Genomic DNA, 18,109 nt, shown 5'->3' on the forward strand with positions numbered 1-18,109 from the left:
AAAAAAAAAAAAAAAAAAAAAAAAAAGCTCTAAAGTAACAGCAGTTACAAAAGACAAAGAGGGACAATATGTAAGTATAAAAGGCCTTGCCCAACAGGGAACTATCACAATCCTAAGGATATACGTGCCTAACACTGGAGCTCCCAAATTTATAAAACAATTACTACTACATCTAAGAAATGAGATAGACAGCAACACAATAATAGTGGGGGACTTCAATACTCCATTGACAGCATTAGACAGGTCATCAAGACAGAAAGTCAACAAACAATGGATTGAAACTATACCCGAGAACAAATGAACTTAACATATATTTACAGAACATTCCATTTAACAACCACAGAATATACATTCTATTTAACAGAGAATTTGAAACTACCAAGCCAACACTACAAGAAATGCTAAAAGGAGCTCTAAATCTTGAAACAAATTCTGGAAACACATCAAAACGAACCTCTTTAAAGCATAAATCTCACAAGACCTACAAAACAAAGATACAATTTAAAAAAACACAAGGTAGATCAAGATAAACTCCAAGATAGACCATATGATAGGCTACAAAACGAGTCTCAATAAATTCAAGAAAATTGAAATTATATCAAGCACTCTCTCAGACCACAGTGGAATAAAACTGAAAATCAACTCCAAAAGGAACCTTCAAAACCATGCAAATACATGGAAATTAAATAACCTGCTCCCGAATGATCACTGGGTCAAAAACGAAATCAAGATGGAAATTTAAAAATCTTCAAACTGAACAACAATAGTGACATAGCCTATCAAAACCTCTGGGATACAGCAGAGGTGATGCTAAGAGTAAAGTTCATAGCCCTAAACACCTATGTCAAAAAGTCTGAAAGAGCACAAACAGACAATCTAAGGTCACGCCTCCAGGAATCAGAGAAACAAGAACAAACCAACCTCAAACCCAGCAGAAGAAAGGAAACAACCAAGATCAGTGCAGAACTAAATAAAATTAAAACTAAGAAAATCAATACAAAAGATAAATGAAACAGAAAGGCGGTTCTTTGAAAAGATAAATAAAATTAATAGACCATTAGCAAGATTAACCAAGAAAAGAAGAGAGAAAATCCAAATAAGCTCAATTAGAAACAAAACAGGAGATATTACAACTGACACCACAGAAATATAAAAGATAATTGAAGGCTAATATGAACACCTTTACAGAAATAAACTAGATAACCAAGGGGAGATGGATAAATTCCTGGAAATATACAACCCTCCTAGATTAAACCAGGAAGAGATAGAATCTCTGAATAGACTAATAACAAGCAGCGAGATTGAAACTGTAATTTAAAAATTGCCAACAAAAAAAGTCCAGGACCAGATGGATTCATAGCTGAATTCTATCAGACATTCAAAGAAGAATTGGTACCAATCCTATTGACACTATTCTAAAAAACAGAGAAAGAGGGAATCCTCCCTAAACCATTCTGCAAAGCCAGTATCACCTTAATACCAAAACCAGGGAAGGACATAACAAAAAAGAAAACTACAGACCAATATCCCTGATGAACACAGATGTAAAAATCGTTGGCCAGGCGTGATGGCTCATGCCTGTAATCCCAGCACTTTGGGAGGCCAAGGCAGGTGGATCACCTGAGGTCAGGTGTTTGAGACCAGCCTGGCGTACATGGTGAAACCCCGTCTCTACTAAAAATACAAAAAGTAGCCAGGTGTGGTGGCACGCACTTGTAATCCTAGCTACTTGGGAGGCTGATATGGGATCGCTTGAACCTGGGAGGTGGCGGAGGCTGGAGTGAGCCGAGATCACACCACTGCACTCTAGCCTGGGCAACAGAGTGAGACTCCATCTCAAAAAAAAAAAAAAAGAAAAGAAAAAAATCATCAACAAAATACTAGTGAACTGAATCCAACAACATATCAAAAAGAAAATCCACCATGATCAAGTAGGTTTCATACCAGGGATGCAGGGATGGTTTAACATACACAAGTCATAAATGTGATATACCACATAAACAAATTTAAAAACAAAAATCACATGACCATCTCAATAGACACAGAAAAAGCATTTGACAAAATCCAACATCCCTTTATGATTAAAAATCTCAGAAAAACTGGCATATAAGGGACATAACTCAATGTAATAAAAACAATCTATGACAAACCCACAGCCAACATAACACTGAATGGGGAAAAGTTAAAAGCATTCCCTCTGAGAACTGGAACAACACAAGGATGTCCACTCTCACCACTCCTATTCAACACAGTAGTAGAAGTCCTAACCAGAGAAATCAGACAAGAGACAGAAATAAAGGGGATCCACATTGGTAAAGAGGAAGTCAAACTGTCGCTGTTTGCTGATATGACTGTATACCTAGAAAACCCTGAAGACTCCTCCAAAAAACTCCTAGGACTGATAAACTAATTCAGCAAAGTTTCCAGATGCAAAATTAATATACAGAAATCAGTAGCTCTCCTATACACCAACAGCAACCAAGCTGAGAATCAAATCAAGAACTCAACTCCTTTTTACAATAGCTGCAAAAAAATAAAATAAAATACTTAGGAATACACCTAATCAAGGAGGTAAAAGTCCTCTACAAGGAAAACTACAGAACACTGCTGAAAGAAATCATAGATGACACAAACAAATGGATACACATCCTATGCTCATGGATGAGTACAATCAATATTGTGAAAATGACCATACTGCCAAAAGCAATCTACAAATTCAATGCAATTCCTATCAAAATACCACCATCATTCTTCACAGAACTAGCAAAAACAATGCTAAAATTCACATGGAACCAAAAAAGAGCCTGTATAGCCAAAGCAAGATTAGGCAAAAAGAACAAATCTGGAGGCATTACATTACCTTATTTCAAACTATACTATAAGGCCATAGTCACCAAAACAGCATGGTACTGGTATAAAAATAGGTACATAGACTAATATAACAGAATAGAGAACCCAGAAACAAAGCCAAATACTTAGAGCCAACTGATCTTCGACAAAGCAAACAAAAACATCAAGTAGGAAAAGGACACCCTATTCAACAAATGGTGGCGAGATAATTGGCAAGCCACATGTAGAATGATGAAACTGGATCCTCATCTCTCATCTTATAAAAAATCAACTAGAGATGGATCAAGAACTTAAATCTAAGACCTGAAACTATAAAAATTCTAGAAGATAATATCAGAAAAACCATTCTAGGTATTGGCTTAGGCAAGGATTTCATAATAAGAAACCAAAAGCAAATGCAATAAAAACAAAGATAAATTGCTGGGACTTAATTAAACTAAAGAGCTTTTGCATGGCAAAAGGAACAGTCAGCAGAGTAAACAGACAACTCACAGAGTGGGAGAAAATCTTCACAATCCATACATCTGATAAAGGACTAATATCCACAGCTTACAACAAACTCAAACAAATTAACAAGAAAAAAAAACAAACAAACCCATCAAAAAGTGGGCCAAGGACATGAATAGACAATACTCAAAAGAAGATATACAAATGGCCAACAAATATGAAGAAAAGCTCAATATCACTAATCATCAGGGAAATACAAATACAAACCACAATGGAATATCACCATACTCCTGCAAGAATAGCCATAATCAAAAAATTTAAAAAAAAATAGATGTTGGTGTAGATGCAGTGAAAAGGAAACCCTTCTACACTGCTGGTAGGAATGTAAACTAGTACAACCACTATGGAAAACAGTGTGGAGATTCCTTAAAGAACCAAAAGTAGAACTACCATTTGATCTAGCAATCCCACTACTGGGTATCCACCCGGAGAAAAAGAAGTCATTATACAAAAAAGATACTTGTACCCACACATTTATAGCAGAACAATTTGCAATTGCAAAAATGTGGAACCAACCCAAATGCCCATCAATCAATGAGTAGATAAGGAAACTGTGGTATATATCTATATATGTGATGGAATACTACTCAGCCATAAAAAGGAATGAATTAATGGCATTTCCAGCAACCTGTATGAGATTGGAGATTATTATTGTTAGTGAAGTAACTCAGGAATGTAAAACCAAACATCGTATGTTCTCACTCATAAGTGGCAGCTAAGATAGGAGGTTGCAAAGAATGACACAATGGAATGTGGGGACTCAGGGGGAAAGGGTAGGAAGGAAGTGAGGGATAAAAGTCTACAAGTTGGGTTCAGTGTATACTGCTCAGGTGATAGGTGCACCAAAATCTCACAAAATACCACTAAAGAACTTACTCATGTAACCAAATACCACCTGTTCCCCAAAAACGTGGAAATTTTGAAAAAAGTAAATAACTAGTATTGTACAAATACAAAAGAAATGAAAAGGAAAATAAAATAAAATAACAAAAACAAAAGAAATTCCTTTACCCATGTCACCCTAGAAAGAAAGAAACCAAAAATCATGTGGAATAAAAAGAATGAAAAGTCCTCAGGTCACTTTCTGCAGCTACATTTCCAGATACACTCTGTTTCAAATCTTCTATTTTATTACACGTAGGTATTTTATCTTGGTACCAGCAATCTTTCTTCTAAGAATCTATCCCAAAAACACAATGAAAAAAGACCAAATGGCATAAACACAAGGCCATTACTGGCAGAACAAATCATAACAGCAGGAGACTAGAAATAAAACAAATGTCCACCAATAAGGGATTTATTGAATAATCTAAGGTACATCTGTATCCTAGAATACTATGCAGCAATAAAAAGCAAGGACTCCTTCTCTATACTGCTATGTATTGATCTCTAGAATATATTCTTAAGTGGAAAACATGAGGTGCAGAAATATGTTTGAGCTGTTGCTGTTTATTATGGTAGACATTAGCCACACATGGCTATTTAAATTTAGGTTGATTAAATTTAGATGCAATTAATAATTCAGTTCTTCAATCACAATCACCACATTTTGAGTGTTCAACAACCACAGGGACCTAGTGGCTACTGTGGTGAACAGTGTAGACACAGACTCTTTTTATCTCTGCAGAAATCGTATTGGACTCCACTGAAGTAGAGTAGCCTACTTTTAAACCATAAAATAGGAGAAAATAATGTATTTGCTTATAATTTTAAAATTAGAAGGCGAAAACAAACATTGATAAAAATGATTATGCATAAAGGGATAGAAGAGCAGCCCAGGATTAAAGACAATCATGTGTATCATCTCAAAATATAACACATACTTAATGGTTTCAAGCACTGAAAAGGATAAGTAATAATGACCAACCCAATAGTAATGGACAACTCTAGTACCAAGAATGAGACCTCTAAAACATTTCCCACTAAAAAGAACCAGACTCCCTTGGAAAAATGTCTGACTCCAGGTCTGGGGTAGGAATGGTACCAGAAGAGTCTAGACCAAACTAACATACTCAAAACCATGTCAAGAATAAGTTGAGCTAAAGGAGCTTCCATTCACAAAGATAGAAAAATCTGAACATCAATAAAAATACTGCAATAGGTTAAAACACATCAAATACAGAAACATCTGGAGTTTATGAAAACACTTTAAAATAATAATAGAACAGAACAAAACAAAACAAAATCAACTCATTGCTCCCCTTTGAAGAATCCTAGGAGAACAACCCATTATTTTGAAAAGTAGAAATACAACAAAAGAATTAAACATTCATCTTATTTTCCTATGCATACCATACTAACCTACAGTTGATGACGGGATGTTTCTTTTATAGAATAATTCAAGCTAATAAATGCCAAAAATAGAATTAGAACATCACCCTGCTACAACTTTTAATGAAATGTGGATTTATACAACAATCTTTAGAGGCTGCAAAATACTTGAGGTATAATGCAGATGAAAATTTTTATAATCAGTAAATCTAACAACTTTTGAACCTAGTGATCAAAGGAGAGACAACTAGATACAATGAGCCTCCTCCTGGTATAATGCTATAGGAATAAACACCACCACATGTTAGGTACTTCTGCCAAGAAATCTGAATTGGATCAAGACTCTAAATCTAATACAAATTTAAAGGAAAAGAAGTTGCCAGTGGAATATAATAAACAACACAATAAGGATATAAGTCAGCAAAATCCACAAAGTAAACTCCACAGGGCAAAATATCTTAAGCAAATAAATTGGAATGTGTGATGGTTAATTTTATGTGTCAACTTGACTGAGCAACAAAGGGCCCAGATGTTTTGTCAAACATTATTCTGGGCTGGGCACGGTGGCTCATGCCTGTAATCCCAGCACTTTGAAAGGCCGAGGTAGGCAGGTCACTTAAGGCCAGGAGTTCAAGACCAGCTGGGCCAACAGCAAAACCCTGTCTCTACTAAAAACACAAAAATTATCCAGGTGTGGTGGCACACGCCTGTAATCCCAGCTACTGAGGTGGCTGAGGCAGGAGAATTGCTTGAACCTGGGAGGTGGAGGTTGCAGTGAGCTGAGATGGTGCCACTGCACTCCAGCCTGGGCAACAGAGTGAGATCTTGTCTTAAAAAAAAAAAAAAAGTTATTCTTGGTGTGTCTTTGATGGTGTCTCTGGAAGAGATTAACATTCAGATGGGTGAACTGAGTAAAGCAGTTTGCCTTCTCTAATGTGCATGGGCCTCGTCCAATCAATTGAAGATGTGAACAGAACAAAAAGGCTGACCAGGAGGAATTTCTCTGCCTCATTTCCTGAACTGAAACATTGGTCTTTTCCTGCTTTTGGACATGAATTCAAATCACCTTTTCTTGTGTTTCTAGCCAGCAGCCTTTTGGCCTGGAATTTACAACATTAACTCTCCTGCTCTCCTGATTCTCAGACCTTCAGTTTTGAATAGGAACTATACCATAGGCTCTCCTGGAAATCAAGTTTGCCTACTGCAGATGTTGACAAATCTCAGCCTTCATAATTACATGAGCCAATTACTTATAATAAATCTTTATCACTATGGCTCAACTTACAATTTTTCAACATTATGGTGGTACAAAAGTGATATGCATCCAGTAGAAACTGTACTTTGAGTACTCATACAACTGTTTTTCACTTTCTGTACAGTATTCAATAAATTACACAAGATATTCAATATTTTATTATAAAATAGACTTTGTATTGAATGATTTTGCCCAGGTGTAGGCTAATGTAGGGGTTCTGAGTGTGTTTAAGGCAAATTAGGTTAAGCTGTGATGTTCAGTAGGTTAGGTGTATTAAGTGCATTTTTGACTTATGATATTTTCAACTTAGGATAGGTTTACTGGAATGTAACTCCGTAATAAGGACCCTCTGTGTGTATGTGTGTGTGTGTGTATGTACATATGTATGTGTGCTTGTGTGTATGTGTATACACATACAGGCATATTACTGTACTTTGCTTTATTGCACTTCACAGATATTTCATGTTCTTTTACAAACAGAAGTTTTGTGGCAACCTTATATCAAGTGTGTCTATTAGCACCATTTTTCCAATAGCATGTGTTCACTTTGTGTCTCTGTCATATTTTGGTAATACTCACAATATTTCAAACTTTTTCATTATTATTGTAATAGCTGTTGTGGTGATCTTTGAACAGTGGTCCTTGATGTTACTGTTGTAATTGTTTTGGGGCAGGCACTACAAACTACACCCATCTAAGATGACTAACTTAATTGATACATGTATGTGCTCTGACTGCTTCACTGACTGGCTGCTTCTGGGTCTCTTTCCCTGTCCTCAGGCCTCCCTATTCCCTGAGACACAACAATATTGCAATTAGGCTATTATATTAACCCTACAATGGCTTTGAATGTTCAGGTGAAAGGACAAGTCCCATGTCTATCACTTTAAATCGAAAGCTAGCAATGATTACACTGAGTGAGCAAGGCATGTCAAAAGTCGAGACAGGCCAAAAGCTAGGCCTCTTGCACCAAACAGCCAGGTTGTGAACACAAAGTAAATGTTTTTCAAGGAGATTAAAAGTTCTCCTCTAGTGAACACATGAATGAAAAGAATGCAAAACAGCCTTATTGCTGATAAGGAGAAAGTTTTAGTGACCTGGATAGAAGATCAAATCGGCCACAACATTCCCTTAAGCCAAAGCCTAATCCAGAGCAAGGCTCTAACTCTATTCAATTCTATGAAGGCTAAGAAACATGAGGAAGCAGCAGAAGAAAAGTGTAGCCAGAAGAAAAGTTGGAGCTAGCAAAGGTTGGTTCTTGAGGTTTAAGGAAAGAACCCATCTCCACAACATGAAAGTGCAAGGTGAAGTAGCATGTGCTCATGTAGAAGCTACAGCAAATTATCCAGAGACATAGGTAAAATAATTGATGAGGGTTGCTATACTAAACAAAGTATTTTCAATGTAGAGAAAACAGTTTTATAGTGGAAGAAGATGCCATGTAGAACTTTCATAGCTAGAAAGTAGAAAACAATGCCTGGCTTCAAGGCTTCAAGGACAGACTGACTCTTTTTTTTAGGGGCTAATAAAGCTGGTGACTTAAAATTGAAGCCAATGTTCTGAATATCCTAGGGCCCTTAAAAATTATGCTAAATATACTCTGCTTGCGTTCTAGAAATAAAACAACAAGCCTAAATGACAGCACCCCTGTTTATAGCATGGTTTACTGAATACTTTAAGCCCACTATTGAGGCCTACTGCTCAGTGATTCCTCTGGTAGACCCAGGCAAAGTAAATGGAAAAATCTTCTAGAAAGAATTCATCATTTTACATGACTTTGTGAACATTGTGATTCAGAGGAAGAGGTCAAAATATCAACATTAAAAAGAATTTGGAAGAAGTTGATTCCAATCCTCATGGATGACTCTGAGAGGTTCAAGACCTCAGAGGAAGAATAACTGCAGATGTGATGGAAACAGCAAGAGATCTAGAATTAAAGTGGAGCCTGAAGATGTGATGGAATTGCTGCAATCTCATGATCAAATTTGAACAGATAAGGAGTTTTTTCTTCTGGATGAGTAAAGAAAGTGGTTGCTTGAGATGGAATCTACTTCTGGTGAATATGCAGTGAACATCATTCAAATGACAACAAAAGGTTTAGAATATTACATAAACTTGATAAAGCAGTGGCAGGGTTTGAGAAGATTGACTTTAATTTTGAAATAACTTCAACTCTGGGTAAAATGCTATCAAATAGTATCACATGCTTACGGAAAAATCTTTTGTGAAAGGAAGAGTCAATGGATGCAGCAAACTTCATCGTTGTCTTATCTTAAGAAATTATTAGAACTATGCCAACTTTCAGCAACCACCACCCTGATCTGTTAGCCATCAACGGCGTCAAGGCCCTCCACCAACAAAAAGATAATGATTCACTGAAGGCTCAGATGATTGTTAGCAGTTTTTAGCAATAAAGTATTTTTAAATTAAGGTAAGTACACTATTTTTATAGACATAATGCTATTGCATATTTAATAGACTATAGTAGTATAAACGTAACTTTTATATGCAGTGGGAAACCATAAAATTCATGTGACTTGCTTACTATGGTATTTGCTTTATTGCAGTGGTCTACAACTGAACCTGTAACATCTCTGCAATGTCTCTGTGTGTGTGTGTATATATAAATATATACACATATATACATACATATATACGAGTGTGTGTATATGTGTATGTATACATACATATATACACACACATATACATGTATATATACACATATATTTATGAGTAGTTCTGTTTTGTTGGAGAACTCTGACTAAGGTAGAAGGTTGAAAAAAAGGATAGACCTTCTTTGAATTAAAAGGGACTTAACACTTTGGAGAAATTACAATTAAAACCAGGAGGAGAACCTCACCAGAACAACAAAAGTGGAAAAGATGGAAAATATCAAGTGTTGGTGAGGATATGGATTAAGTGAAACTCTCACACACTGCTGGTGGGAATATAGATTGAAAAAAAAGACGCTGTAAAAACTGCTTGGTGGTATCTACGGAGCCACATACGGACATACCCTATGACTCAGGAATGCTATTTTTTGGTATACGCCCAAGAGAGATGAAAATATATGTCCATCTATTTGATACAAACAAAAATGTTCATATGATCATTACTCATGATAAGTCAAAAACTGGAAAATACCCAAGTTTTTATAACAGGTAACTATATTATGAAATATCCAAACAATATAATACTTTACAGCAATGAGAATGAATAATCTACAACTACAAACAGCAATACACATTAATCTCACACACATTATGTTGACTGAAGGGAGCCAGATACAAGAGAGTGCATGCTGTATGATTCCAGTAATATTTCTTCTAACCTCCTGATAAAATTTGAGGAAGGAGAATATCAACAACCCATTTCTTTTTCTTTTAAGTTACTTAGTGTCCTCTTATGTTATGTAATGTAACCTCAGAGAAGCAAAGCAAGTTTCTTCTAAGCCCTTTAGAAGTGAACAACTGCATATAAGATCAAAGGCTAATACTATGTCTGGTGGACAGACCACTGTGTGTGAGTGATTCAGATGAGAATCATACATGGATGCTCTCAGTCTGCACAAAATCCCACAGTGGTCAATGAGTCACCATGGTAACCATGCTGGCCAAGGAAAGGTGGAAAAAAAGCAAAGAATAATCACTCTGATTTGGTTCATAAAATGTGCAAAGAATTGAAAGAGACTGACATGACCACATTAACACTCCTTAAGTGTTCCTAACAATAGATACTCATCACAACTTCAGTGATATAAACATATACATATGTGCATGTACATACACTGATGTATCCACATGCTCTCTCCCTCGCTCTCACCATCAAAGAACTCATGATTCATCACGTGAGGAAGAAAAACACAATTCAACTGATTCAATTCTAACCACAAATATAAAATTGGAAGTACTATAACTATTCTTTTATAGATTGATCTTTCTAGAGTTGACCTGTAGATTGTCTCTAGGCCTTTTCTTCCTTTCTTGAGTTGGATGACTCAGTTTTGTTATGATGGCTGTTCTCCCCAAAATGATCTATGCTTTCAATGGAATCCCAGTCAAAATACTAGCATAAATTTTTTTCTAGAAATTAACAAGCTGATATTAAAATTCATGTGGAATTCCCTCAATTTTTGTTTTTCTGATTTAAAGTCTTTAAAAAAATGTAAAATGAGGCTAAAGCCGATAGACTGCAAGGAGAAATATTAATACATGAATCAAACTGCTAGGAACACCTTCCAACCAACTGCATAGTTCAACCCCCAACTGGGAGATACATGTGAATGACTTATACAGTCAGAAAAAAATTTGTATTTACTACAAGTGCATATTAAGATCAAGTTCTTTCTTCAGTGTGGGTAATTCATTGCTTTCAAAGCAGGCATCACTTAGATGGGTGTCAAGGGCTACTTCAAAGCATGCAGCTGCTGATGAAAGGAAATTCCCCCTGCTGTCTTCCCCAGTAATGAGATGAAAGTAGCTTCTTTACTTTTAGGCTATTTTGTGAACCTCACAGGAGCTATTCCACCACACGCTTTTGTTCAGATCTATGAACTCACCATAAGCAGGTGTCATGTCCTACCAGGGATGTAAGTGCTGGTGGTCTCCTAGGATTGTTGCCCTTTAAGTCAGGCGTAGAAGCTTTGGCAGCCATCATGACCCAAATCCTCAGAATCTGCCTCTTTCAGACACCTGATAGGAGCTCAGACATCCACATGAAGAGCTGCACAAGGAGAGAAAGAATCCAGCAATCACTGTGCTTTCTTAGAGTAATTATGTGCCTGGCACCATGCTAGGCACTGGGTTAGTGAACAATGACACTGATACAATTGGGCAGTGATCATAACAATTAGAAGGGTCATCAGTGGGTTTCTCACTAGGACCTTTTTCTTCTCCTTTCCTCATCTATCTTCTAACAACAAAATTGAAAAAGAACGAGAAGTGACCTCAACTCACACAGGCATTCCTGATTCTGCAATAACCACAGGGCTATGGGCTTGCATTTGTGTTATTACAATCCTGGTTGCAGCAATCCTGTATGTGAGCATTCTTTTTTTTTTTTTTTTTTTTTTTGAGACAGAGTCTTGCTTTGTTGCCCAGGCTGGAGTGCAGTGGCGCGATCTCAGCTCACTGCAAGCTCTGCCTCCTGGATTCACACCATTCTCCTGCCTCAGCCTCCCGAGTAGCTGGGACTACAGGCACCCGCCACCACGCCTGGCTAATTTTTTTGTATTTTTAGTAGAGACGGGGTTTCACTGTGTTAGCCAGGATGGTCTCGATCTCCTGACCTTGTGATTCTCCCGCCTTGGCCTCCCAAAGTGCTGGGATTACAGGCGTGAGCCACCGCGCCCGGCCGTATGTGAGCATTCTTATCCCCATTTTACAGAGGAGGAAGCTGAGGTCAAAGAGAGTCATTATCAGTCTCATCCTCCCACGTCTGGCCTTTATGTGGAAAGTAGCTACAGGACACCCTGGAGGAATACGCAACACTCACTGGGGTGAGAAAGAGCCCTGTATCTCTCTCATTCATCCCAGGGCAGTTCAGCCCCCACCATGGGGCACCCACACCCTCAGCTGAGTCCCAGACACCTGAAGGTAGGACCTTGCTCTCATAGCCATATTCTTCTAGGTCTTCTGCTCTATTAAAAGATGCAGAAGCCCCATAATAACTTCAGGTTTCCATGGCAACTGTGATGCATTGACTTGTCCTCTATATCTCACAAGCCTTTGCATAGTTCCTTTGCCTATAGCTGAAAGCAAAATACCTTCACACTTTAGACCACCACTTGCGAAAGCATACTCACTAGAGGAACTAGGCTGGGACCCAGGCAATTGGGGGAACTCTGCCCAGTTTGGTAGAAGAAAGCAGGTCCCTGTGGTCAAAAATTTTATTTGTTTAAAAGTGACAGTAGAGGAGTATCACCAGTATCCAGAGACCCAGGAGGTACCCCAGGGCTCTTGGTGATGAACTAGCCCTCTGAGAGTGAACTTGTAAAACTCACACATCATGCTAAGTGGTTAGTCATCTGTGGCGGAAAACTAGAGACTATCTATAATCATATTTATGATTAAAATGATCTAAAATACCATAAAATGTCATTTAAGCAATCTCACATTTATTTCATGGAAGCAGGCCTATAATAATATAATCATTTAGTAGGCAGACATCTAGTCAATTCAATAATACATTGGGTTACCCTGGAAAATTTTTATCTTACATTTTTGATACTTTTTCCATGTGAAGAGACATCCATGAAAAACAAACAAACAAACAAACATGTAGCCTCTCTATACACTCACTCACTCCTTCTCTATCACAGGAATGACTTAACTGATTGGTAAATCTGAAAGGAGAAATGGGTTGTTCAACCCAGGTCCTCTCCCTTCAAAACTCTAAATAGTAAGCTGCCCTTCTGGGCAATCATTCTGCTCTGTCCTCAGGGATGGGTCTTACAACAGGCCTACAGCTCTACTCCCCTTTCTGTGCCTCACTGGCTCCTCAACTCTTTCTACGGTCTTGCTTTACAATGCTTTCGTGTTTAAGAAGCCCCCAAAATACCTTTCTGCTCTTAGTCTGAACTCTAAACCAACTAAAAAAAAAATCACAAAAAACTAATAAGCATAATACATTGACCTTATTCCTCATAAAAGTGATATTGGACAATATGACTTAGATTTACTGTCACATGGGCTTTCTATGAATGAACCCCAGAACTGGACAGATTAGTCCATCCAGCAGTGCTGCATTGGGACAGTCACAAAGGTCAAGGAGTGCAATGAACAGTTAACCACGTGCTGTCTCCTGAGGAGCCCTGACTATGTGTACCCAAGGAAAGTAATCTCCTTGCCAAGGGCTATCCCTGTAGCAGGAGAAAGTATCTCAGGACACCTTCTTTGAAAAACAGTTCACAAGTGGTAGATATCCCTTGTCTCAATAGCATATTCATCAAGCAACCTGCTGAAGATATGATTTTCCATATGGCTTGGGAGTAGCATGTAGTAACAGCCTCTGAATTCCTTAAAATGAGTAATTGCAGTGGAAGCTCCTTTTATGGAGGGAGATTTGAATTAGATTCTAAATTCCAAGAGCGGGTTGAAAATCATATATTGTGAAATTTTCCCTTGAAAAATCACTTCAAGAAGGAATTAAGGAAATGTTCATAATTCAATACCCACACATAAACTCATATGCAGATTATGGCAAAATTTATAACAAAGTCCTACCAAGGCTTTAAGGCTAACAGAATCTCTACAAATTCCAGTATAATAGATTAGAGAAAAAGAGGGAAAGTTCACCAAATCCACATGTTTTGGATATTCATTTCTACTTAACAAAACGTCCCAAACAATAGCCATTTATTATCTCTCAGGATTTTGTGTGTTCACTAGGCTCCGCTGGATGATTTCTGCTCAATGTGGTATCTATCACCAGGGACTGCAATCATCTGAATACAGACAAATGCATCCTGGGACTTCCAAAAAAGCTCACTGACATGGATGACTGATGCTGGCATCTGCTGGCAGCTCAGCGGGGGCTACTGTGTAGAGCACCTTGGTTTAATACAGAGTCTTCCATGGGAAGCATAGAAAGATAAAACACAGCATATCTAGGTAAATCTGAATGTTTTAGTGTATATAATTTTGTTTATCTGAAGTTCAAATTCAACTAGTCATACTGTTTTGTTTTGTTTTGTTTTAAATCTGGAAAGTCTAAGGGGTGACCCTGTGAATCTGTAAGTTTAATGACCATCTGACATGATTCTTCCAATGGGAAAGGTCTGGCAAAAACAAGCAGATCAGATTGTCACAAAAAAAAAAAAAAAAAAAAAAAAAAAAGACAAAAGCTGGTAACACCTGGTATTTGTGGAATAAAGGGGCAATGAACACTTGGATACATGTTGGTGCCAAATTGGTGTATATATTTTTTGAGGCCCACATTATTACAACTTCATAACTTGAATGGCCTTCAATACAGAAGTCCTATTTCACCAACAAAAGAGTTTCAGGTGAGGGTTTAGAAAGGGATCCCAAAGTGATTCTGACCTGCAATTTGGTTAAGGAAGCTTGGGTGAGGGGGCAGGTTAGGAGTCATATGAACTTTTGGCCCCAAAGAGGAAAGACAGCTAATATTTACGAAGTCGATTTTTAGCCAAGCCTAGTGCTACATTCTTCACGTTAGTAGTTGGAATTAACCCACACAACAGCCCTGCTAGTGAGGTATTGCTATTCTCTCTCCACAGATGGATGTAACTACAAAGCACATATTCCTTACCAGAGAAGGATGGCAAAGACATTGCTCACCAGGCCTACTGCTAGAGCCAGGAATAGAATCTGTCAATGTGGGCACCCTGGGGTGCTGGTGGCATTTCCAGAAAGGATCCAAGTTTGGTGACCCTTCCCCCCCTTGCTTCAGGAATGGTTTGTGGCAGAGCTAGAAGCAGAAGCTTCACACATGAAGCCAGTATTTCTTCCATCTTTTATGAAAACTTAAAGAAAGGATTGGGCTGCTTATTATCTTGTAGGAAAGGGAGGACCTCTGAGGACACAGAGAAGGGAGAGGAAGAGAGATTTCTCCCAGACAGGAATGACGTCAGAGGTCTACAGGTCGCTCTAGGAGTAGGAACCTGAGAACTGCTTCATATCAAAGCTTGGAGTGGCTCCTGGATGGTCCACCCCGAGTGGGTATCCAGCGTGAGGCAGATTTTTCTGTTTGGATCAAAGGATAGATAACAGTGGTGGCATTTTTTTCCTATTTCTTGTATGCTTGATGCTCTGGCATCTGAGGCCTTGCTAACTGGGGAGGGACTGCTCCTTCCAGGGTTAGTTAATTCCCAGTCCTAACAAAAAACTCACCTAAGGAGCACACATTTTATATTCAAACTAATTAATCCAGAGCAACTACACATACACACTCACACTTCCTCTACTGGGCTCTTACTTTCCAGGCCAATAGTACCCTCCCCTAATCATATCAGAGCCTGATTCTGTCAGAGGCATTTGAACCAGAGAAACTCTATTTTGAATAGGAGCTAAGTAAAATAAGACTGAGACCTACTGGGCTGTATTCCCAGAAGGTCAAGGCATTCTTAGTCACAGGATGAGATAGGAGGTCATGAAGACCTTGCTGATAAAACAGGTTGCAGTAAAAAAGCCAGCTAAAACCCAACAAAACCAAAATGGCTATGAAAGTGACCTCTGGTCGTCCACACTGCTCATTAAGTGCTAGTTATAATGCATTAGCATGCTAAAAGACACTCCCACCAGCACCATGATAGTTTACAAATGCTATGACAACATCAGGAAGTTACCCTATATGGTCTGAAATGAGGAGAAACCTTCAGTTCTGGGAACTGCCCACACCTTTCTGGAAAACTCATGAATAATCCACTCCAGTGTTTAGCATGTAATCAAGAAATACCCACAAAAATGGGCAACCAGCAGCCCTCGGGGCTGCTCTGCCTATGGAATAGCCATTCTTTTATTCTTTTACTTTCTTAATAAACTTGCTTTCACTTTACTCTACAGACTTGCCCCAAATTCTTTCCTGAGTGAGATCCAAGAACCTTCTCTTGGGGTCTGGATCAGGACCTCTTTCCGGTAACAATTCCAGACAACTTAGGACAGCCCCTGCACCACAGAACCTGCTGAAATTATTCCGAGTAGTCAGTCCTAAGCCTAATTACCCTGCCTTGTCTGTCATTTACCACAGAAAACTACAATAAAGGCTTTTGCCGCGTTTACCTCCCGCCTAAATTGGTGGACTCTTGAGTGGACTTATGTGGAATGGAGAGTGCCTCCTCTTGGAAATTTCAAGTAACAAACTATCTCCTTAATGGCAGTTGTATCCTGATCCCTTGGCCTCACTATCCTAAATAATAGTAAAACCTACATTGTAAAACAATGCCTCAGGAAGATGGGACTTGAAGGCTGAGTCAGCTAGGAAAATGGGCAGCTTCCTGAGTCATGTGGACAGATGAGTGATGACTGCCAGAGCTCTTCCTGCTATACCAGGAGGCTAAATTCCCAAAAGTGTAACTGTTTCCTCAAAAAGCATGAAAATTTAACATTGCTATACTGTCTAATTGAACTGTATAATCTTTTTATTAATATGTATCCCAACCAACTATAAGAGAGCACCTGCTTTAGAGATCTGAACAAATGATAAGTTTCACAAGACTTTTTAAGTATTTGCTGATCTGATATCCTGGTGTTATAATGTTAGATTCCTTTTTTTTTTCTATCACGTTTTTAAATAAATGACATAGTTTACATTTATGCCTCAGAATATATCATAGAATAATTACTGAGTTTAGAAATAAACCCTGATGACTGATAGTGTGTGTTTATACTACATCCCATTTAAATGGAAAATGTAGGTGAAAAGAACTTCATACACTAATGGGGAAGAACAAATTGGTACAACCTCTTTGCAGAGACATTCGGCAACATCTATGAGAAAACAAAATGAGGCCCCCATCAGCTGCTACTCTCTTAATCACGGACTATACAGAGAAGCATGTGTGTTGCACCAGAAAAGGTATACAAGCATGGTCACAACATGTCTAGTCATATCAAAACAATCCCAAGGTCATCTTATTAGAGAAATCTCAGAAACATTATCTTTAGAGAATGAAAAGCTGGATAACAGCACTAACTTAGCTAAAAGTATGGAAACAATTGTATGCCTTGTGCAATTCTCTCACAAGAAGTCTGTGAGGAAGGCATCATTATTTCTAGTTTACAGATGACCAACTCAGACTCACTGATGGAAAATCAATTTTGCAGAGGCATCTAGTAATGATCAGGAGTGGGGATGCAACTCTTAGTCTCCTCAAAGGACAACACCTGGTCTCGTTTTAGAGATGATGACCGTCTAGGACTTTAACACTTGTAGTTTTTTATGTTGCTAGGATTGTTCCCTTATGTGTACTCACTCAACAACCTCTCTCTCTTTGAAGAAGCTGATGGTGCAGATGAAATCCCACTGCAAGGTACTGTAGGTGGTAATGGGTCTAGTATGAAGGTCAAGGGCTTGTGACTCCTACCTCCTCTTCATCTGCACTCTCTTTTCATTTGAGGCTCAATGGGAAACTGCTTTTCCAATATCAATCTAGAAGATCAAACAAGGCAGCAGAAAATGACAAGGAATTAAAGAAAATGGTTCAATGAGCTTCTTCAGTCTCCCTCAATCCTTCAGCAAAGTTCTCCTGCAACACAGAAATGGCCC

The 18,109-nt window shown here is 38.2% G+C and overlaps 1 long non-coding RNA gene across 1 annotated transcript in view; it reads right to left on the reverse strand.

Moving 5' to 3' along the window:
• Nucleotides 1-17,886, reverse strand: part of LOC105530271 — a 27,164-nt gene extending 9,278 nt beyond the window's left edge. Inside the window, exons 1-2 of the long non-coding RNA XR_001004622.1 lie at nucleotides 17,817-17,886; nucleotides 11,442-11,605 (exon numbers count right to left, since the gene is read on the reverse strand). This is a non-coding gene — a long non-coding RNA (uncharacterized LOC105530271). The remainder of the gene's footprint in view (nucleotides 1-11,441; nucleotides 11,606-17,816) is intronic.
• Between the last annotated feature and the right edge of the window lie 223 nt (nucleotides 17,887-18,109).

The sequence above is a fragment of the Mandrillus leucophaeus genome, unplaced genomic scaffold (assembly GCF_000951045.1).
Source record: "Mandrillus leucophaeus isolate KB7577 unplaced genomic scaffold, Mleu.le_1.0 Scaffold809, whole genome shotgun sequence".
NCBI classification, from domain to species: domain Eukaryota; kingdom Metazoa; phylum Chordata; class Mammalia; order Primates; family Cercopithecidae; genus Mandrillus; species Mandrillus leucophaeus.